Source organism: Pseudophryne corroboree, chromosome 7 (assembly GCF_028390025.1).
Source record: "Pseudophryne corroboree isolate aPseCor3 chromosome 7, aPseCor3.hap2, whole genome shotgun sequence".
In the NCBI taxonomy this organism is placed as follows: domain Eukaryota; kingdom Metazoa; phylum Chordata; class Amphibia; order Anura; family Myobatrachidae; genus Pseudophryne; species Pseudophryne corroboree.
Window position 1 is genome coordinate 517,382,385 of NC_086450.1, and position 23,003 is coordinate 517,405,387.

Genomic DNA, 23,003 nt, shown 5'->3' on the forward strand with positions numbered 1-23,003 from the left:
GTTTCATCTTGGCTTTATCTGAAGCGGCATTACGAATAGATCCTATGTGCTCTAGAATGCGCTGTTTGAGAGGACGCGTTGTCACGCCTATATACTTTTGATTGCAACTGCATCTAAGGCACTAGATGACCCCTTCTGTTAGACAGTTCATATAGTCCACAATCTGTATCATTTCCCCGTATTTATCCTCTATTTCCTTTGTGGGATCAATGTGTTTGCAGACTTTGCATCTTCCACAGGGATATGTGCCTGTAACTACAGGTTGTTTTTTGGGACATTTTTGAAAATGACTCCGTACGAATCTGTCCCTCAGATTTTTTGATCTACGCCAACTCATGGCAACTTTGGGGCCCAGATTTTTAGACAGGATCGGGTCTGCGTGTAAAATATGCCAGTGTTTCTGTATTGCTTCTTGGACCTTTCTCCATTCTTGACAAAAGTTCCCAACAAAACGAATAGTGGATTTTTAAGCTCGGATCCATACATCCAGCAGGAATGAATGAGAATATAAATTATGGATTATTCCTGAACTGAAGTTTACCATGATTCCTGGCAATCAGCACCATAATTATCATAGTTCATTATCATATATACAATTCACTGCAATCGTATTAATCCAAACACACAATTTGCACATCCCATTTCATCACTAGCCCATATCAACATATGCATTATAAAGTTCAAATAACATGCACATCTTTCACTTATTATCACCAAAGTTAATTATGGGCTCTTCATGTCATTATATTATTTTATTAAATGTTAATTGCCCTCGTATTTTACAATTTATCTCACAACACTATAGTCACCGATATTTCACATTACAGACACTCCCTCTTAATTTATACCACACATATTATTCCTTATCACTACTTCATTTCTAATTTTTCAAATCATTTATATACACTATATTAAATACAATGTCCATCATAATTTACTCTTTTTAATAATTCATCATTAATTACTATAATTTACTCTCACACACCTTTAATTATTCACCTGTCATAATATGTTCATAATCAGCATGATAATCATTTCTACTTAATCCAGTGTTAATTACAGAGCCCTTATAATTTAGATAATGTCCATCATAATTTATATAATTTATATATTTTTATAAAATTATATATATTTTTATTAATTCATCATAAATCACCTTAATTTACTCCAACACACCATAAATTATCCTCCTCTCCTAATATGTTCACAATTAATATAATAATTTCTACACAATCCAGAGCCTTTACAACAATAATATAAACACATTTAATTGGAAATTTACATAATCCACTACATGTAGCATAGTTTAATAAATATTTATATGTAACACAGGCTATTTCAATCAAATTATCAATTTAGCTCAATAATCCAATTGATATATAAAGATTTAAGTATCCATGGCATTAAGATACAGCCCTTAGTAAATCATCTCCTGCATAATATATAATATATACCATATGGTTTTATATATTATTCACACTTCCTCAATTGTTGTGCTACAGAATCATTTATTATCCTCAACCTTGCAATTAAATGATCCAATCAATGTTGACCCAGTGTTATACAATTATCAGGTCTAATCAATCATCAGCACTCTTGTTTAAAAACTGCAACTTCCAGCTGACACCGCACGTCCTGTGATCAAGCATTCTATGCGAAACGTACATCAGGAGGAAGTACTGCGATCACGTGATGCGCACACGTGACCGCACTAGCCGGAATCCCGAGGACGGTCACCAGGCAACGGCCGCAAGCTCCGTCATCTGAACGGGGAGACCTTGACCACACGCCGCAGCAGCCCCTGAAGTCTCTGGAGCATGGGCACGGCAGCGGGCGGGTCTCACAACAACCGGAGCTGGTATCGTATACCCTGCACTCCCTTCATTGCGATCTGCACATACAAATAATCAGCTTGTCAGCCAAAAAGTTTTTTCCTTCTCTATTCTTCTCTTCTCTTCCTTCCTTCTTGTTTTTGAGCCACAGCAGCCATACAAGTGACATTATACTTTCCAGCCGTATTGCCACATTCATACCATGATAAAGAGCAATACAGGATAAACTGTCCATATTAATAATACCACAAGGATTTTTTCCTCAGCAATCAAGGTATACAATTGAGACTATCCTCATTTGCTATAAACAATATTTGCAAGCTGATATCATTTCTATGGGTATCACTGACTGTTTTTTCCTTGGAAATTCAATAATGGCTAAATTCAGCAAATGTTCTGAATTTTGAACTTATTAGGCTCAAGCAACACCCACATGGCTACAAACATTTACAGCAAGCTGATATCAACTCTATAGGAAGCACTGAATGTGCCTTTTTTGATGAAATTCAACAATGGCAAATCTCAGCATATGCTCAGAATTTTGAATTTATTTGGCTCAAGCAATTTAACATATGTGCAAATCATCTACAAGTACCTTTTCTAGCCTGCTTTCTCATAATATATGCAGGTACTTATTAGAGGTTACAAGCATTAGGCACCTCTAATCTATGGTCTGGGTTAGTGCTTCAGGGTGTACCATAAATTTATTTCTGTGCAGCATAATTTTATCCTGCACTTATATAGTTACTAATTGTTGTCCGGCCGTTCTGGTGCTCTTTGGGTATTTTCAAGAGTGAAAGGCAAGTCCTAATTGTGGACATTGTGTGGTGTTCAGGAATTTCACCCACATAACAGGCCTTCACTCATGAGTATATTGTTTTTCGTGGTTGATATGTTACGAGGTGATTAAGCCAGGTGGCTACACATTATCTTATTTAATCCTTTATTGTACCACATGTATATATAATTTGCTATCCTTGGCAAACACAATTTAAAAAATTGAATGATTCAGGAGGGTGAGTACAATATTTGCGGTCATACCTCACTGGAAATGCCCAATCTCTTCTGACCTTGGAAGCTAAGCAGTGAAAGGCCGGGCTAGTAAAAGGATGGGTGACCACTTTTGAACACCCAGGTACTGCAACAAATTGACTCCCCGATAGTATCATCCACACCCAAAATATTGGGCATTTGGATTTTCAAAAAATTGGTTTGCATCAGTGAAAAGGCAAGCCTAAATTGTGGATACTTGGTAACTTTCCCGTTACAAAATATGCTGTCAAATATGTCTATATCTTAATTGTGACTGCCTAGCTAGAGGGTAACTCAACCAAGTGGCTGCATACATTTAGGTGATCCTAGAGGGAGAGTACAATATTTGCGGTCATACATCACTGTAGATGCCCAATCTCTTCTGACCTTGGAAGCTAAGCAGTGAAAGGCCGGGTTAGTACTAGGATGGGAGACCACCTCTGAACACCCTGGTACTGCAAGAAATTGACTCCCCTATACAGTGTCACCTACCTATATATATATACTATTGGGTACCTGACTCTCATATGACCTATGATTTAATTCTCAGCATTGATTGTAATCCATGATGGATACTTGCTGAACAAATGATGGTCATATATCACATGAGTCCGAATGTGTAATGACTCATGAGCTTTGTAACCACAGCCATTTATCTCCGGTAATTGATACATTGTGATATGGATATCACGTACCATGTGTAATGTGTTCTATATTTTCGCAAAGCTTATAATTTTTCACGCAGATACTCCAAAAAATTTTTTTAATGAATAACCTAATAAAAATGATTTTACCAGTATTGATAAATCATATTTCTACCCTCTGAATTAGAGTGCTCCCAAAAAAAGAGTCTACTTTCCAACACTTCTTTGTTTTGGTTTTTCTGTCTGCTTATAATTGACTCTTGGGAGCACCACTGAAAGCAACAATCAATTGGGACTAGGATTAACTATCCATACCCCTAGTTGCTAAATCAAGAAGCAATTCGGGATAATTCAGTTTATTCAGAGGCTACTGATTATTATAATTAAAGACTTGTGTGGTTCCCAAAACACCTTTTTTTTCTATTAACCATCATGGCTAAACCGACAGGAGATCTAAATAATATAAGTCCCAATACCAGTAGAAATTATAAATCTATTAAACATAAGAAATATAAGATGACTTTTACTTCTCGCCATAATATAGCAGCCAGAAAAATCACTACTATAATAAAAATTATAGACTTCTTTTTACAGACCCAATTTTGGCCAAAACCCTCAATAAATAACCTAGTATTATCTTTAGAAAGGCCCGAAATATTAGAAATATTGTAGCTCCGAGTTTTTTTAAAGGGAATTCTGGCTCTATAAATAACAGGCTACAACAAACTTTATTACGTCCAGCAATAAAGGGTTTCTTCTGCAATAAAAATAGATGTATTACATGTTCATTTGTCGCGAACAAAGTTAATACTATCCAATTGCCAGGCGACAAGACACACCAAACAACTTCATTCGTAAACTGTGACGCACGTTATGTGGTGTATTCACTGCAATGTGCCCGCTCCATGAAATATGTGGGACGCACCATTCATCCCCTGAAAGTACGTTTTCTTGAACATAGATGTAATATGCTGTATATATGTATGAAACATAGAGTGCCATGCGGGAGACCCTACTGGTTTAGTGTGAACAGGTTTGGAACAAATATCTATTACCAGCAGAGGAGGAACCCGCTTTAAGGCGCTCTGTAGATCTTAACATTACAGGCACTATGGGGGTGATTCCGAGTTGATGGCTAGCTGCAGTTGTTCGCAGCGCAGTGATCAGGCTAACAATCTGCATTTCTGCGCATGCGTATGGGCCGCAATGTGCACGCGCGACGTACAGATACAAAGCCCGTTGTGGTTGTGCACAGGTTCTAGCGAAGTTTTCAGTCGCACTGGGGCCGCAAGAAGATTGACAGGAAGGAGGCGTTTCTGGGTGTCAACTGACCATTTTCAGGGAGTGTTTGCAAAAATGCAGGCGTGTATGAAAAACCGCAGGTATGGCTGGGCATTCGCTGAGCGGGTGTATGACGTCAAATCCGGACACGAATAGTCTGAAGTGATCGCAGCGGCTGAGTAGGGTCAGAGCTACTCAGAAACTGCTCGGCTGCACAAGCGTTCGCACTTCTTCTAAGCTACAATACACTCCCCAGAGGGCGGCGGCATAGCGTTTGCACGGCTGCTAAAACTAGCTAGCGAGCGATCAACTGGGAATGAGGGCCTTTATCCTTTGGGCTTAAATGAGACTATTGACCTGGAATTTATGTATATAGATATCTCTAAATTAGTGCTTCTTGCTTGTGTTGTTCCTTTCTTTCCCCTCCATATCCAGCAAGTTTCCGTGTTCCGTCCCTCCCTTTTCCCTCTCCCTTTGAATATTGCATTTGATGGATGTTTATATACTGTATGTTAATAATAATAAAAAAAATGTAAATTTGATCTGCAACAAGTTCTTTGCCTCCTCAGTAAGCGGCATAGGCACATTTGTATGCGTATGTATGTGTATACAGTATATACATATATGTGTATATGCCTGTATATGAACTGGTAGACATTAACAGAAGTATAGTCAGGACAGGTTATCCAATTCACGTTCTTAAAGAGATACTGTAATAGAAAATGTGATTGATAGACATGAATGTAAAAAGTATTTTATATATTTTTAATTATCCATTATTTTTGTTTCTTTTTATTATTTTATTGTTTGTATATCTATTTATATCTATATGCAAATACACTGACTGCCTGTATGTGAAAAATAATTGTAATGCTTTGTGCTTGTTACTCACAACCCTAATTGCACTAAGAACCAACACCTGAGCGACAGGTACTTAGTCAGCTGACAGGAGCGGACAGGGATCCTTGCTTCCTGAGAAGCCGCCCTTCAGTGTGGAGACACCGGTTGTTTGCCACCATTTGGTTACGTGCACTGTGCCAGTTGCTGATTATTTCCAGCTATTTATAACTAGCACCAAGACCGGGATCGCCCACGCTCACCAGCATCTGACGTGGAGAACCACAAGGCGTGCACCAGCGGCTGCGAGCAGATCACTGTACCAACATTCACCATCCGGCAGTCAGTGAGGGGATTCTGAGCCAGCCGGGCCATCACACATCTAGAGAGGACGGGCCCCATCTCTTCCATACTCATTTGCCGATGTCTCCATTATAATCTGTGAGTAAAGGAGCCTGTGGGACCGAGCAAGCCAAGGATCCAACACTGGTCTCTCCGCTTATCCCCCACATGTGTACTGATCCTTTGGGAGCAGTGGTGCAGAGAGAGGAGAGGGTACAAATTACCCAGGCCCAGGTCTGATGGAGGGCCCATTCCTCTTCCTCTCAGCTGGGCTGTCGTGTGGCCATGGAGGCGCTTACAATACAATTTTTTTCAGTTTGTTTTCTAAGGGTGAATGACCGCGCCAGAGGTGGAAATAGACCTCACGGGGTCCTAAGCAAAACACAGATGTAAGGCCCCCCTCCCTCAAACTATAAATAGCACTAAATCAATGTCCGTAGGATCATCTTGCCAATTCATTCCGCCTCTTCATCCGCTAATCCCCAAGCCAACTGGATCATTTCCTTAGATGCCGAAAAAGCCTTTAATTTAGTCGAGTGGCCCCATCTCCTGAACCTCTCCCCCCCCCCCCCCCCCCCCCCCCCCCCCCTCCAGTCTCAGTGCATGTCCTCGTGTCCTATTGCTTCTCTTCATTTGGAGAATGTTTCCCTCCTGGACTTTGTTAAAACCCCTGATATATTTGACAGTCTCTATCATGTCCCCCCTTTCCCTTCTCTGCCCCACACTATACATATTGAGATTTCTTAATGCGGAGAGGAGGAGTGGCCAGACTGGTAGCAGCAGCAGCAGGAGGCGGGGAGGAGTGGCCAGCCTGGTAGCAGCAGCAGTGGTGGGGAGGAGTGGCCAGCCTGGTAGCAACAGCAGGAGGCGGGGAGGAGTGGCCAGCCTGGTAGCAGCAGCAGGAGGTGGGGAGGAGTGGCCAGCCTGGTAGCAGCAGCAGTGGCAGGGAGGAGTGGCCAGCCTGGCAGCAGCAGGAGGTGGGGAGGAGTGGCCAGCCTGGTAGCAGCAGCAGGAGGTGGGGAGGAGTGGCCAGCCTGGTAGCAGCAGCAGGAGGTGGGGAGGAGTGGCCAGCCTGGTAGCAACAGCAGGAGGCGGGGAGGAGTGGCCAGCCTGGTAGCAGCAGCAGGAGGTGGGGAGGAGTGGCCAGCCTGGTAGCAGCAGCAGTGGCAGGGAGGAGTGGCCAGCCTAGCAGCAGGAGGCGGGGAGGAGTGGCCAGCCTGGTAGCAGCAGCAGGAGGTGGGGAGGAGTGGCCAGCCTGGTAGCAGCAGCAGTGGCAGGGAGGAGTGGCCAGCCTGGTAGCAGCAGCAGGAGGTGGGGAGGAGTGGCCAGCCTGGTAGCAGCAGCAGTGGCAGGGAGGAGTGGCCAGCCTAGCAGCAGGAGGCGGGGAGGAGTGGCCTGCCTGGTAGCAGCAGCAGGAGGTGGGGAGGAGTGGTCAGCCTGGTAGCAACAGCAGGAGGCGGGGAGGAGTGGCCAGCCTGGTAGCAGCAGCAGGAGGTGGGGAGGAGTGGCCAGCCTGGTAGCAGCAGCAGTGGCAGGGAGGAGTGGCCAGCCTGGCAGCAGCAGCAGGAGGCGGGGAGGAGTGGCCAGCCTGGTAGCAGCAGCAGTGGCAGGGAGGAGTGGCCAGCCTGGTAGCAGCAGCAGGAGGTGGGGAGGAGTGGCCAGCCTGGTAGCAGCAGCAGTGGCAGGGAGGAGTGGCCAGCCTAGCAGCAGGAGGCGGGGAGGAGTGGCCAGCCTGGTAGCAGCAGCAGGAGGTGGGGAGGAGTGGCCAGCCTGGTAGCAGCAGCAGTGGCAGGGAGGAGTGGCCAGCCTGGTAGCAGCAGCAGGAGGTGGGGAGGAGTGGCCAGCCTGGCAGCAGAAGCAGTGGCAGGGAGGAGTGGCCAGCCTGGTAGCAGCAGCAGGAGGTGGGGAGGAGTGGCCAGCCTGGCAGCAGCAGCAGGGAGCAGTGGCCAGCTTGGTAGGAGCAGAAGGAGGCGGGAAGGAGAGCCCAGCCTGGTAGCAGCAGCAGTGGCGGGGAGGAATGGCCAGCCTGTGGTAGCAGCAGCAGCAGTGGGGAGGAGTGGCCAGCTTGGTAGGAGCAGAAGGAGGTGGGAAGGAGAGCCCAGCCTGGTAGCAGCAGCAGGAGGTGGGGAGGAGTGGCCAGCCTGGTAGCAGCAGCAGTGGCGGGGAGGAGAGCCCAGCCTGGTAGCAGCAGCAGTGGCGGGGAGGAGAGGCCAGCCTGGTAGCAGCAGCAGTGGCGGGGAGGAGTGGCCAGCCTGGTAGCAGCAGCAGGAGGTGGAGATGAGTGGCCAGCTTGGTAGGAGTAGCAGGAGGTGGGGAGGAGTGGTCAGCCTGGTAGCAGCAGCAGGAGGCGGGAAGGAGAGCCCAGCCTGGTAGCAGCAGCGGTGGGGAGGAGTGGCCAGCCTGGTAGCAGCAGCAGCGGTGGGGAGGAGTGGCCAGCTTGGTAGGAGCAGAAGGAGGCGGGAAGGAGAGCCCAGCCTGGTAGCAGCAGCAGCAGCGGTGGGGAGGAGTGGCCAGCCTGGTAGCAGCAGCAGTGGTGGGGAGGAGTGGCCAGCCTGGTAGCAGCAGCAGCGGTGGGGAGGAGTGGCCAGCTTGGTAGGAGCAGCAGTGGTGGGGAGGAGTGGCCAGCCTGGTAGCAGCAGCAGTGGTGGGGAGGAGTGGCCAGCTTGGTAGGAGCAGCAGTGGTGGGGAGGAGTGGCCAGCCTGGTAGCAGCAGCAGTGGCGGGGAGGAGTGGCCAGCCTGGTAGCAGCAGCAGCGGTGGGGAGGCGTGGCCAGCTTGGCAGGAGCTCATGCTGTCTGCTATAATGTGAATTTCGGCTCATACGGTGTGCTATAATGTGAAAGGGGCACCAGTACTAGATAGTATAAGGGGTCCTACTACACTGAAGGACACGCCCTCTTTTCCAGAACGCGTGCGCATAATTGCAACCTTCACTTTTCCATATCCCCACTTCAAAATTTTCACTTCGACCACTATATATTATATATATATATTAGAGATGAGCGGATTCAGTTTTACTCGGATTTACTCGGTTCTCAAAACGGCATCTTATTGGCTCACAGGTGTCACGTGTTTTGGATAGCCAATCAGATGCCGTTTTGAGAACCGAGTAAATCCGAGTAAAACCGAATCCGCTCATCTCTAATATATACATACATAAGTGATGTGCACCTGAAATTTTTCGAGTTTTGTGTTTTGGTTTTGGGTTCGGTTCCGCGGCCGTGTTTTGGGTTCGAACGCGTTTTGGCAAAATCTCACCAAATTTTTTTTGTCGGATTCGGGTGTGTTTTGGATTCGGGTGTTTTTTTCAAAAAACCCTAAAAAAAACAGCTTAAATCATAGAATTTGGGGGTCATTTTGATCCCATAGTATTATTAACCTCAATAACCATAATTTACACTCATTTCCAGTCTATTCTGAACACCTCACACCTCACAATATTATTTTTAGTCCTAAAATTTGCACCAAGGTCGCTGGATGACTAAGCTAAGCGACCCAAGTGGCCGTCACAAACACCTGGCCCATCTAGGAGTGGCACTGCAGTGTCACGCAGGCTGGCCCTTCAAAAAAATACTCCCCAAACAGCACATGATGCAAAGAAAAAAAGAGGCGTAATGAGGTAGCTGTGTGACTAAGATAAGCGACCCAAGTGGCCGACACAAACACCTGGCCCATCTAGGAGTGGCACTGCAGTGTCACGCAGGATGGCCCTTCAAAAAAATACTCCCCAAACAGCACATGATGCAAAGAAAAAAAAGAGGCGTAATGAGGTAGCTGTGTGACTAAGCTCAGCGACCCAAGTGGCCGACACAAACACCTGGCCCATCTGGGAGTGGCACTGCAGTGTCACGCAGGATGGCCCTTCCAAAAAATACTCCCCAAACAGCACATGACGCAATGAAAAAGAGGCGCAATGAGGTAGCTGTGTGACTAAGATAAGCGACCCAAGTGGCCGACACAAACACCTGGCCCATCTAGGTGTGGCACTGCAGTGTCAGGCAGGATGGCCCTTCCAAAAAATACTCCCCAAACAGCACATGATGCAAAGAAAAATGAAAGAAAAAAGAGGTGCAAGATGGAATTGTCCTTGGGCCCTCCCACCCACATGTTGTATAAACAGGACATGCACACTTTAACGAACCCATCATTTCAGCGACAGGGTCTGCCACACGACTGTGACTGAAATGACTGGTTGGTTTGGGCCCCCACCAAAAAAGAAGCAATCAATCTCTCCTTGCACAAACTGGCTCTACAGAAGCAAGATGTCCACCTCATCAACATCGTCCGATTCATCACCCCTTTCACTGTGTACATCCCCCTCCTCACAGATTATTAATTCATCCCCACTGAAATCCACCATCTCAGGTCCCCGTGCACTTTCTGGAGGCAATTGCTTTACCAAAAAGAATATCTCCAGAAAAGGGCAAATATTCCAAAACCTTCTTAGATTCTGAATCAGCTTTCCACGTACGTAGCCAAACTGCTCTATGAGCAGCTATTGTTGAAGCTGATGCCCTGGAGGCAATAGTACCCATATCCAATGCTGCTTCTTCCAAGAACATTGCAGCCTGTTTTATATGTGCTATATGGGATTTTTGCTCTCTAGAAGCTATAGAAACCCCCCGCCTCCAATGCATCAGCCCAGGCGGCCACTGCCTTTGCCATCCAAGCTGAAGCCATGGCTGGCCTTATGGACTGCCCCAGACAGGAAAAAAATTGTTTTTAGAAACCCATCCACTCTCCTATCCGTGACATCATTTAATGATGTTGAAGGCAAAGGTAATGTAGCTTTTAACACTAATCAAATCACATGAGTATCTACTTTAGGAGCCACCTCTCTTTTTAAACAATCCCTAGCTGGAAGAGGATAATTGGAATTCCATTTCTTAGGAATTCTAAACTTATTTGGGCGTAGCCCAAGCCTCTTCCATAATTTCCGTCAGCTGATCTGACCCTGGAAACTCAGTCTTAACTGTTTTGGGACGTTTAAACACAGGTGCCTTGGTTTTTAACACAGGCTCTGCTGAATCCTCTAAGGATAGAATGGCTTACATTGCTTTAATTAACTTAGATATATCCACTGAGCTGAGACCTTCCTGCTCCTCCTCTTTGTATGCCGAAGTAGAATTAACTGAGCTTTCATCTTCTGATGAATCCTCATCTGAATCATGTGTAGCCTGTGAGGGTGAATATTTACTTACCACCAGCTTATCATCCTGTTTCCTTTTGAGAGGCTGCTGCTGGAAGTAATACACCATAGGTGGGGAGCTGCATGTAAGGGTTAATCATGTAACCTATCCCTGGTACAGGAGTTGGAGGGATTATCCGTTCAGTTATATTAGATAAAGTCTGTGCAAACATAGCCCAAGGTTGATCCATCTGCACCTGAATCTGCCTTGTATTTTTCAATAACCACTGGTGAAAGCTAAAACAATTTGCACACAAACCATCCTGAACCAGATCCTGAGAGGATAACATAGTTTTGCAAGACAAACATGATGAGTGTCGGTGTTGCTGTGAGTGTACCTTCCTCACCTTTGTCGCTCTTACACATGATAAATAATCAGCACTTCCACGGTGTACTACACAATATGTGACTGTAATTACTCTAAGCTTCTTAAAGTGACATACAATCCGACCCTACCCATGCACCAGCATTGAGGATCAGACTAAAACAAAATGGACAGAAATATAGTGAAGTCATCAATCACACTAGCAGTCAGTCACATGTTATACATTAGTATAATAAGCAATATGAGAACATCATCAACTACAACTACATTTTAAGTATGTAGGAGAACATATTACTGAATCATGTTTAAACAGATCTAATGTATTCAGACACATTGTGAAAGAAACAACAGTAAATGTATACAGACTCATATGCAATAGGCACTTATCTAACTATTTGTACTCAAAGGGTAGATAGAGACTTAGTGCTGTATAACCCGTACTCAGTAGAGTGGGATACAGGGAGACTCACCTCGCTTCCAGGACCGATCAATATGTTAGCGAACGCTGAGTGGATCCAGACACTACTAGTGTACACTGCCGCTCCATGAACCTATAGTGAACACAGGCCTCAGTGAACACAGACGCACCGGTCACACAGCCACCTATGCTGCGACTGGGTTACCTTTGTGTACAGCGTCTGAGACAGAAGCAGGAAACGGTTCATGGCGGGAGACTCGGAGGAAACTGGTCATGAACCGGGGGGAGGAGCAACCAGGAGAGCGTCTGACTCCCCACTGCTGACATCAACCCTAGGGATCGCGGCCTCATACTACCCCTGGAGCCTCTGATCCCTAAGGCCTAGCGCTGGTGCACCCATGGCGGCAGCCGCGTCAGTGACTGTTTAGTAGTCTCCACCCAATACAGTGCGGCTGTGTCCGTATTCCCCTTCTAAGCGGAACCGATGCCTTACCTTCTCCCCGTGCTCCGGCCTCAGCCTGGTAACGTCTAATGGACCTACTAGTATATCTGACACAGACGCCTGCCGAAACAGCACTGTCCTCGTGGGAAAGCGCTGTTGCGACTCGGCGTAGAGTTGTTGGAGCGACTCTTTCTAAGGTACGTATAAGACGCTGTTTAGAGAGATCACTCAAGAAAAAATAGTAAGACTAAAAATAAAATAAGAAAGCTTAGGGCTAAAAAGCAGCAGCCCTGTGACCATGGTCCGGCTCCTGCTGCACCAAACAAAAAACTGATTTGCCTGAGCCGGGAGGCGGGGATATATGGACGGGCCTGTTGCATGCTGGGAGGCTGGAAAAGCTTTGACTGATTGGTGCAAATCTGCTGTCGCTTCATCATATCCCACTGTTATCCTGTGGATAACTTGTGGACCCTGCCGGAGAAAATCGGTGTTAATAGTTTAACAGTTAAGAAAATGCAAAGTGAATGAGCAGAGGAGAAATCTAAATACAATCAATATTTGGTGTGACCGCCCTTTGCCTTACAAACAGCATCAACTCTTCTAGGTACACATGCACAGAGTCTGGGATTTTTAGGTGGTTATTCAGGTTTGTTACCAAACCAAAAAAGTAAGCAATTGGGCAAAATTGTGCTGCACTGCAGGGGAGGCAGATATAACATGTGCAGTGAGAGTTAGATTTGGGTGGGGTGTGTTCAAACTGAAATCTAAATTGCAGTGTAGAAATAAAGCAGCCAGTATTTACACTGTACAGAAACAACATAACCCACCCAACTCTAACTCTCTCTGCACATGTTACATCTGCCGCCCCTGCACCGCACATGGGCCCTCATTCCGAGTTGTTCGCTCGGAGATTTTCATCGCATCGCAGTGAGAATTCTCTTAGTGCGCATGCGCAATGTTCGCACTGCGACTGCGCCAAGTAACTTTACTATGATGAAAGTAAGTTTACTCACGGCATTTTCATCGCTCCGACGTTCGCATTGTGATTGACAGGAAATGGGTGTTACTGGGCGGATGCACGGCGTTTTAGGGGCGTGTGGCTGGAAACGCTACCGTTTCCGGAAAAAACGCAGGAGTGGCCGGAGAAACGGTGGGAGTGCCTGGGCGAACGCTGGGTGTGTTTATGACGTCAGCCAGGAACGAAAAGCACTGAACTGATCGCACAGGCAGAGTAAGTCTGAAGCTACTCAGAAACTACTAACTCGTTTGTAATCGCAATATTGCGCGTACGTCGGTCGCAATTTTAAGAAGCTAAGATTCACTCCCAGTAGGCGGCGGCTTAGCGTGTGTAACTCTGCTACATTCGCCTTGCGAGCTAACAACTCGGAATGAGGGCCATGGTTTTGCCTAGTTGAGAACAAATTTGCTGCTGAAATCAGATCTGAATTACCCCCATAGTCAGGTGTATGATTAATCAGTCATACTAAACAGGTGATAATGATAATCATTTCCATAGTAGGTTGTAATACAGTCATTATCTGACACAGAAACAGCAGTGTAGGAGGCTTAAAACTGGGTGAGGAACAGCCAAACTCTGCTACAAATGTGAGGCTGTGGAAGACCTTTTCACGTCACAGGTCGTACACCATGGCAAGCCTGAGCACAGCAACAAGACACAAGGTAAGTATATGGCATCAGGAAGGTCTCTCCCAGGCAAAGAGTTCACAGCAGACTGGAGTTACAAGATGTACTGTTCAAGCTCTACTGAAGCTTCCACAGAAACGGGCAGTGTTGAGGACCGTAGACGCAGTGGTCGGCCAAGTGCATCAGATTAAAGACACATCATGATCACTTCCAAATCAGAAGATGTCCACCAGCGCCATCAGCTCAGACCTGGCAGAAACCAGCGGGACCCAGGTACACCCATCTACTGCTCGGAGGAGTCTGGCCAGAAGTGGTCTTCATGGAAGAATTGCAGCTATAGAGCCATACTGTCAACATGGAAACAAGGCCAAGAGACTCAACTATGCAGGAAAACACAGGAACTGGGTGGCAGGAAAATGGCGGCAGGTGCTCTGGACTGATGGGTAACAATGTGAAGTATCTGGTGCAACAGGAGGCAGATGCTCTGGGCTGATGGGTCACAATGTGAAGTATCTGGTGTAACAGGAGGCAGGTGCTCTGGGCTGATGGGTCACAATGTGAAGTATCTGGTGTAACAGGAGGCAGGTGCTCTGGGCTGATGGGTAACAATGTGAAGTATCTGGTGTAACAGGAGGCAGGTGCTCTGGACTGATGGGTCACAATGTGAAGTATCTGGTGTAACAGGAGGCAGGTGCTCTGGGCTGATGGGTCACAATGTGAAGTATCTGGTGTAACAGGAGGCAGGTGCTCTGGGCTGATGGGTCACAATGTGAAGTATCTGGTGTAACAGGAGGCAGGTGCTCTGGGCTGATGGGTAACAATGTGAAGTTTCTGGTGTAACAGGAGGCAGGTGCTCTGGACTGATGGGTCACAATGTGAAGTATCTGGTGTAACAGGAGGCAGGTGCTCTGGGCTGATGGGTCACAATGTGAAGTATCTGGTGGAACAGGAGGCAGTGTGCTCTGGACTGATGGGTCACAATGTGAAGTATCTGGTGTAACAGGAGGCAGGTGCTCTGGGCTGATGGGTCACAATGTGAAGTATCTGGTGTAACAGGAAGCAGGTGCTCTGGGCTGATGGGTCACAAAGTGAAGTATCTGGTGGAACAGGAGGCAGGTGCTCTGGACTGATGGGTCCCAATGTGAAGTATCTGGTGGAACAGGAGGCAGTGTGCTCTGGGCTGATGGGTCACAAAGTGAAGTATCTGGTGGAACAGGAGGCAGGTGCTCTGGGCTGATGGGTCACAATGTGAAGTATCTGGTGGAATAGGAAGCAGGTGCTCTGGGCTGATGGGTCACAATGTGAAGTATCTGGTGGAACAGGAGACAGGTGCTCTGGGCTGATGGGTCACAATGTGAAGTATCTGATGGAACAGGAGGCAGGTGCTCTGGACTGATGGGTAACAATGTGAAGTAACTGGTTGGAACAGGAGGCAGGTGCTCTGGGCTGATGGGTCACAAAGTGAAGTATCTGGCTGGAACAGGAGGCAGTGCGCTCGCTGAGGGGCCTCAGAGCGGTACATAATGTCTGCAGGCAGCAGTGACGCATGGCGGAGGTTCCTTACAAGTCTGGGGCTGAAGTTCAGGAGTTGGGGATTTGGTCAGGATTAATGGTGTCCTCAATGCTGAGACATACAGGCAGGTACTTATCCATCATACAGTACCATCAGGGAGGCGTCTGATTGGCTCCAAATTTGTTCTGCAGCAGTACAATGACCCCAAACATGTAGCCAATGTCATTAGGAACTATCTTCAGCATAAAGAAGAACAAGGAGTCAAGGAGAAGAACAAGTGATGATATGGCCCCCACAGAGCCCTGATCTCAACATCATGGAGTCTATCTGGAATTACATGAAGAGACAGAAGTATCTGAGCAAGCTACATCCACAGAAGATCTGTGGTTAATTCTCCAAGATCTCTGAAACAACCTCCCTGCCGAGTTCCTTCAAAAACTGTGCGCAAGTGTACCTAGCAGAATTGATGCTGTATGAAGGCAAAGGGTGGTCACACCAAATACTGATGTGATTTACATTTCTCTTCTGCATTTTGTTAACTGATAAAAATAAACTATCACTTCTATACATGAAAGCATTCTTACGGTGCAGCATATTTTCCACACCTGCCTAAAACTTCTGCACAGTGTATATATGTATGTATATATATATATATATATATATATGAATATGGATAGGTAGGGGTTCTGGCGACCAAATGGTGTTTATATATAAAAAATTATTTAGAGGACTAAAATGCAATTTATAAAGGACATGGTAAAAAAGCCTTTTTTTTTGTAAAAAAGTTAAAACAATTTATTTGTCAAAATACATGAGAACACTAATTTTAAGCAAAAACTATTTCTCAACATATATCTACATATATGATAAAAAGTGGTAAAATGGTATATATATATATATATATATATACGTAAAAGATTGAGTATGTATTGAAAAGTATATATACTTTTCAATACATGTTGAGAAATAGTTTTTGCTTAAAATTAGTGTTCTCATGTATTTTGACAAATAAATTGTTTTAACTTTTTTACAAAAAAAAAAGGCTTTTTTACCATGTCCTTTATAAATTGCATTTTAGTCCTCTAAATAATTTTTTATATATAAACACCATTTGGTCGCCAGAACCCCTACCTATCCATATTCATCCTAATACTATACAGCATCTTACCAATGCTGAAATTCTAGGGGATGGCTGACACCCTATTACCCATAAGGGAGTGTTTTTACATATATGTGTTTAAAAAAAAATATGTTTTTTTTTTCCTCACAAGTGGCGCTATACTCCTATTATATATATATATATATATATATATATACACACATACACACCAATACCTCACAACATTTGGTGGGCAGTACTCCTTCGCGCACCTACAAAAAAAAGGGGGCATAGCTTTGCAGGAATACCTCTCAATTTTGTCACTTTGGGGAGCTGCTTTGTATTCCTCCTGTCCTACTTTCCCATAAACTCTTATTCCACTATGGGACACTGCGGCCCGCGGGTAGGACAGGTGGACAGAGTTCGAAAAATGGGAGTGTCCCGCGACATCGAGACAGTTGGGGAGGTATGAGAGAAATTTAAATATATATATATATATATATATATATATATATGTGCACATACATACATACACACACACACACACACACACACACACACACACACACACACACACACACACACACACACACTCGCGCGCACACAGTGGAGCTTGCATAAAATAAAGTGCAGAGCCGGCATTTGCGATGCTTAGTAAGGGAACATGGTCACACTATCCGGGATCTCTCATGTGTATCGGGATAAGTCACAAAGCCTTCATCAGCACAATTCACACAAATCCTGCACATTCCATCTACATGTAAACGAGCTCATTAGTTAATGTGAAACAGATAACTAATCATAGGAACCTGCAGACCATCGCACCACATTACAGCAGCAATCTACACTCACTCCCGCCGCCCACACCAGCAAAATAATCATCACTTACAATAGACAGCGTCATAATGTACAGAAAATACAGCATTTAATAAAATCAATCCATATACACTGCACCCTGCAGAGCATCTCCCCATATAACAGATCTACACTGCACCCTGCAGAGCATCTCCCCATATAACAGATCTACACTGCACCCAGCAAAGCATCTCCCCATATAACAGATCTACACTGCACCCAGCAAAGCATCTCCCCATATAACAGATCTACACTGCACCCTGCAGAGCATCATGCCATATAACAGATCTACACTGCACCCTGCAGAGCATCATGCCATATAACAGATCTACACTGCACCCTGCAGAGCATCTCCCCATATAACAGATCTACACTGCACCCTGCAGAGCATCTCCCCATATAACAGATCTACACTGCACCCTGCAGAGCATCATGCCATATAACAGATCTACACTGCACCCTGCAGAGCATCATGCCATATAACAGATCTACACTGCACCCTGCAGAGCATCATGCCATATAACAGATCTACACTGCACCCTGCAGAGCATCTCCCCATATAACAGATCTACACTGCACCCTGCAGAGCATCTCCCCATATAACAGATCTACACTGCACCCAGCAGAGCATCATGCCATATAACAGATCTACACTGCACCCTGCAGAGCATCATGCCATATAACAGATCTACACTGCACCCAGCAAAGCATCTCCCCATATAACAGATCTACACTGCACCCTGCAGAGCATCTCCCCATATAACAGATCTACACTGCACCCTGCAGAGCATCTCCCCATATAACAGATCTACACTGCACCCAGCAAAGCATCTCCCCATATAACAGATCTACACTGCACCCTGCAGAGCATATCCCCATATAACAGATCTACACTGCACCCAGCAAAGCATCTCCCCATATAACAGATCTACACTGCACCCTGCAGAGCATCTCCCCATATAACATATCTACACTACACTCTGCAGAGCATCATGCCATATAACAGATTTACACTGCACCTTGCAGAGCATCTCCCCATATAACAGATATACACTGCACCCTGCAGAGCATCTCCCCATATAACAGATCTACACTGCACCCTGCAGAGCATCTCCCCATATAACATATCTACACTGCACCCTGCAGAGCATCATGCCATATAACAGATCTACACTGCACCCTGCAGGGCATCTCCCCATATAACAGATATACACTGCACCCTGCAGAGCATCTCCCCATATAACAGATCTACACTGCACCCTGCAGAGCATCTCCCCATATAACATATCTACACTGCACCCTGCAGAGCATCTCCCCATATAACATATCTACACTGCACCCTGCAGAGCATCATGCCATATAACATATCTACACTGCACCCTGCAGAGCATCATGCCATATAACATATCTACACTACACACTGCAGAGCATCATGCCATATAACAGATCTACACTGCACCCTGCAGAGCATCTCCCCATATAACATATCTACACTGCACCTTGCAGAGCCTCATGCCATATAACAGATCTACACTGCACCCTGCAGAGCATCTCCCCATATAACAGATCTACACTGCACCCTGCAGAGCATCATACCATATCACAAATCTACACTGCACCCTGCAAAACATCTCCCCATATAACAAATCTACACTGCACCCTGCAGAGCATCATGCCATATAACAGATCTACACTGCACCCTGCAGAGCATCATGCCATATAACAGATCTACACTGCACCCTGCAGAGCATCATGCCATATAACAGATCTACACTGCACCCTGCAGATCATCTCCCCATATAACAGATCTACACTGCACCCTGCAGAGCATCTCCCCATATAACATATCTACACTGCACCCTGCAGAGCATCATGCCATATAACATATCTACACTGCACCCTGCAGAGCATCATGCCATATAACATATCTACACTACACACTGCAGAGCATCATGCCATATAACAGATCTAGACTGCACCCTGCTGAACATCTACCCATATAACAGATCTACACTGCACCCTGCAGAGCATCTCCCCATATAACAGATCTACACTGCACCTTGCAGAGCCTCATGCCATATAACAGATCTACACTGCACCCTGCAGAGCATCTCCCCATATAACAGATCTACACTGCACCCTGCAGAGCATCATACCATATCACAAATCTACACTGCACCCTGCAAAACATCTCCCCATATAACAAATCTACACTGCACCCTGCAGAGTATCATGCCATATCACAGATCTACACTGCACCCTGCAGAGCATCTCCCCATATAACAGATCTACACTGCACCCTGCAGAGCATCATACCATATCACAAATCTACACTGCACCCTGCAAAACATCTCCCCATATAACAAATCTACACTGCACCCTGCAGAGTATCATGCCATATCACAGATCTACACTGCACCCTGCAGAGCATCTCCCCATATAACAGATCTACACTGCACCCTGCAGAGCATCATGCCATATAACAGATCTACACTGCACCCTGCAGAGCATCTCCCCATATAACAGATCTACACTGCACCCTGCAGAGCATCATACCACATCACAAATCTACAATGCACCCTGCAAAACATCTCCCCATATAACAAATCTACACTGCACCCTGCAGAGTATCATGCCATATCACAGATCTACACTGCACCCTGCAGAGCATCTCCCCATATAACAGATCTACACTGCACCCTGCAGAGCATCATGCCATATAACAGATCTACACTGCACTCTGCAGAGCATCTCCCAATATAACAGATCTACACTGCACCCTGCAGAGCATCATGCCATATAACAGATCTACACTGCACCCTGCAGAGTATCTCCCCATATAACAAATCTACACTGCACCCTGCAGAGCATTATGCCATATCACAGTTCTGCTATTCAATATGCAGTACATCACCCTATATTACAGACCCATGTACAGTACTGTGTAGTACACTCTGCAGAGCATCCCCCATATTATAGTTCTGCAGAGCTACGTCATATTTTAAAAAAATCTTTCAATAAATCTTAGAAGAAGACAGATGACTGCGTTACAGAGTAATGGACAAGAGAGGACATTAAAGAATAGGCAACGCTTTGTACAGAGGGTGACACAACGTAACATATATTAGCAGAACACAGATCATCTGCAGAACGTAGTGTAACATGAAATCCATCACTTACCCACAGGCCCACTCCAATAACCACCACAAAATATAATACTATCACCGAAATGTCTGCTGGGTTAGTAATGGCAGCGGAGGTCCCTGGGGCAGGTGTAGTCATGGTCTCTTCCACCCTGACTGTCTGGTGGTCTTGTCCTACCATGTCCATCTGCCTGGTGGTCTTTTCCTTCCCTGCCCACCTGTCTCTTCCCACCTTGTCTGCCTGGTGGTCTCTTCCTTCACTGCCCACCTGTCTCTTCCCACCGTGTCTGTCTGGTGGTCTTTTCCTTCCCTGCCTGTCTGATGGTCACTTCCTTCACTGTCCACCTGTCTCTTCCCACCTTGTCTGCCTGGTGGTCTCTTCCTTCACTGCCCACCTGTCTCTTCCCACCGTGTCTGTCTGGTGGTCTTTTCCTTCCCTGCCTATCTGATGGTCTCTTCCTTCACTGACTGCCTGTCTCTTCCCGCTGTGTCTGCCTGGTGGTCTCTTCCTTCACTGCCCACCTGTCTCTTCCCACCGTGTCTGCCTGGTGGTCTTTTCCTTCCCTGCCTGTCTCTTCCCGTCCTCTCTAACTGGTGGCCTCTTCCTTCCCAGGCTGTCTGTCTGTCTGTTGCACCCAAGCAATTTGTATTTCTGTCTCTTGCTTCCCAGGCTGTCTGTGGGTCCGTCTCTTCCCACCCTGACCATCCAGCTGTCTCTCATCATCTTCCTCTTGTTCTTTTATCTGAACTTTCTGGTTAATAACCCTTAAACATTAACTTCTTCTGCTTGTTAGACTGAACCAGGACCAGGTTTGTTATTAGGCCCTAATGCTATTATTAGCAGCTGGTCTCACTTGCACTACAGCACCAGCAGGAGGCCACCACTTGTGGTGACTAGGATCCCTATAATGATATGAATATTAGCTAATCACTTATTATAAATTGTTCCTCTGCAGGCTGCTGCCCTGTATGGGAGATGACATAGTGACCCAGAGAACGTGAGCTTCACCATAGGTCCTGAGATCTCCACTAGCAGGGTCAGAGGGTTCCACTGTGACTTCTATATGCTGGATGCAATTCTCAGTATTGGCTCCTCCTCTAGGACTCACCTAAAGAGCCGCTTCTAAAGTTCTCTGCACAAAGTGCCGCATTTCCACTAGAAGCGACAGAATAAAGGGAGTCTGGTGCACATATTCTCGCTAAGATGAGGTGCACACAGAGAGGGGGTGCGCTGTGCGAGGGTCTAAGGTCATGATTCAGACGCAATGCGGAGAGGGAATCTAATAGGAATACAGTATGCAGTCTCATGTATGGTGCCAAGTGCACAGTGGTGGTTCTAGGGGTGGACGAATGGGGCTACTGCCTGGGGCGATGCAGCCTGAGGGCCCCAGTTATCCTGCCAGCGCCCATCCACTCTCGCCTGCCGCGACCGCTATATTTACAAGGTGCTCCTACTCTCCGACCAGGGCCAGCTTTTGACACGTTCGACCGGAATGGTCAAACAGGACGTGAGGTTTTTAAAGGTGCGCTGCAATTTTAAATGTGGAGCTGGCTGTCAGCAAATCAGAGCTCATAGACCGGCATTGGCAGCTCCTGATTGGCTGCCAGACGTGAACTTTGATTGTCTCACAAACTGTTGCCATATTTGAGATGTCTATCTGGCACTACAGTGGGGGCAGTATGTCCATCTGGCCCTATACTGGGGGCAGTATGTCTATCTGGCACTACAGTGGGGGGCAGTATGTCTATCTGGCCCTATAGTGGGGGCAGTGATTCTATCTGGCACTATAGTGGGGACAGTATGTCTATCTGGCACTATAGTGGGGGCAGTATGTTTATCTGGCACTACAGTGGGGGCAGTATGTCCATCTGGCACTATAGTGGGGGCAGTATGTCTATCTGGTCCTATAGTGGGGGCAGTATGTCCATCTGGCACTATAGTGGGGGCAGTGTGTCTATCTGGCACTATAGTGGGGGCAGTATGTCTATCTGGCACTATAGTGGGGGAAGTATGTCTATCTGGCACTATAGTGGGGCAGTATGTCTATCTGGCACTATAGTGGGGGCAGTATGTCTATCTGGCACTATAGTGGGGGGCAGTATGTCTATCTGGCACTATAGTGGGGGGCAGTATGTCTATCTGGCACTATAGTAGGGGCAGTATGTCTATCTGGCACTATAGTGGGGGCAGTATGTCCATCTGGCACTATAGTGGGGGCAGTATGTCCATCTGTCACTATAGTGGGGGCAGTGTGTCTATCTGGCACTATAGTGGAGGCAGTATGTCCATCTGGCCCTATAGTGGGGGGCACTATGTCTATCTTGCACTATAGTGGGGGTAGTATGTCTATCTGGCACTATAGTGGAGGCAGTATGTCTATCTGGCACTATAGTGGAGGCAGTATGTCC

General features: G+C 46.2%; 2 pseudogenes; both read left to right on the plus strand.

Moving 5' to 3' along the window:
- The first annotated feature begins 2,859 nt into the window (after positions 1–2,859).
- LOC134947240 (5S ribosomal RNA) lies at positions 2,860–2,979 on the plus strand (annotated as a pseudogene).
- A 229-nt stretch (positions 2,980–3,208) lies between these two features.
- Positions 3,209–3,328, plus strand: LOC134947166 (5S ribosomal RNA; annotated as a pseudogene).
- Positions 3,329–23,003: the final 19,675 nt, after the last annotated feature.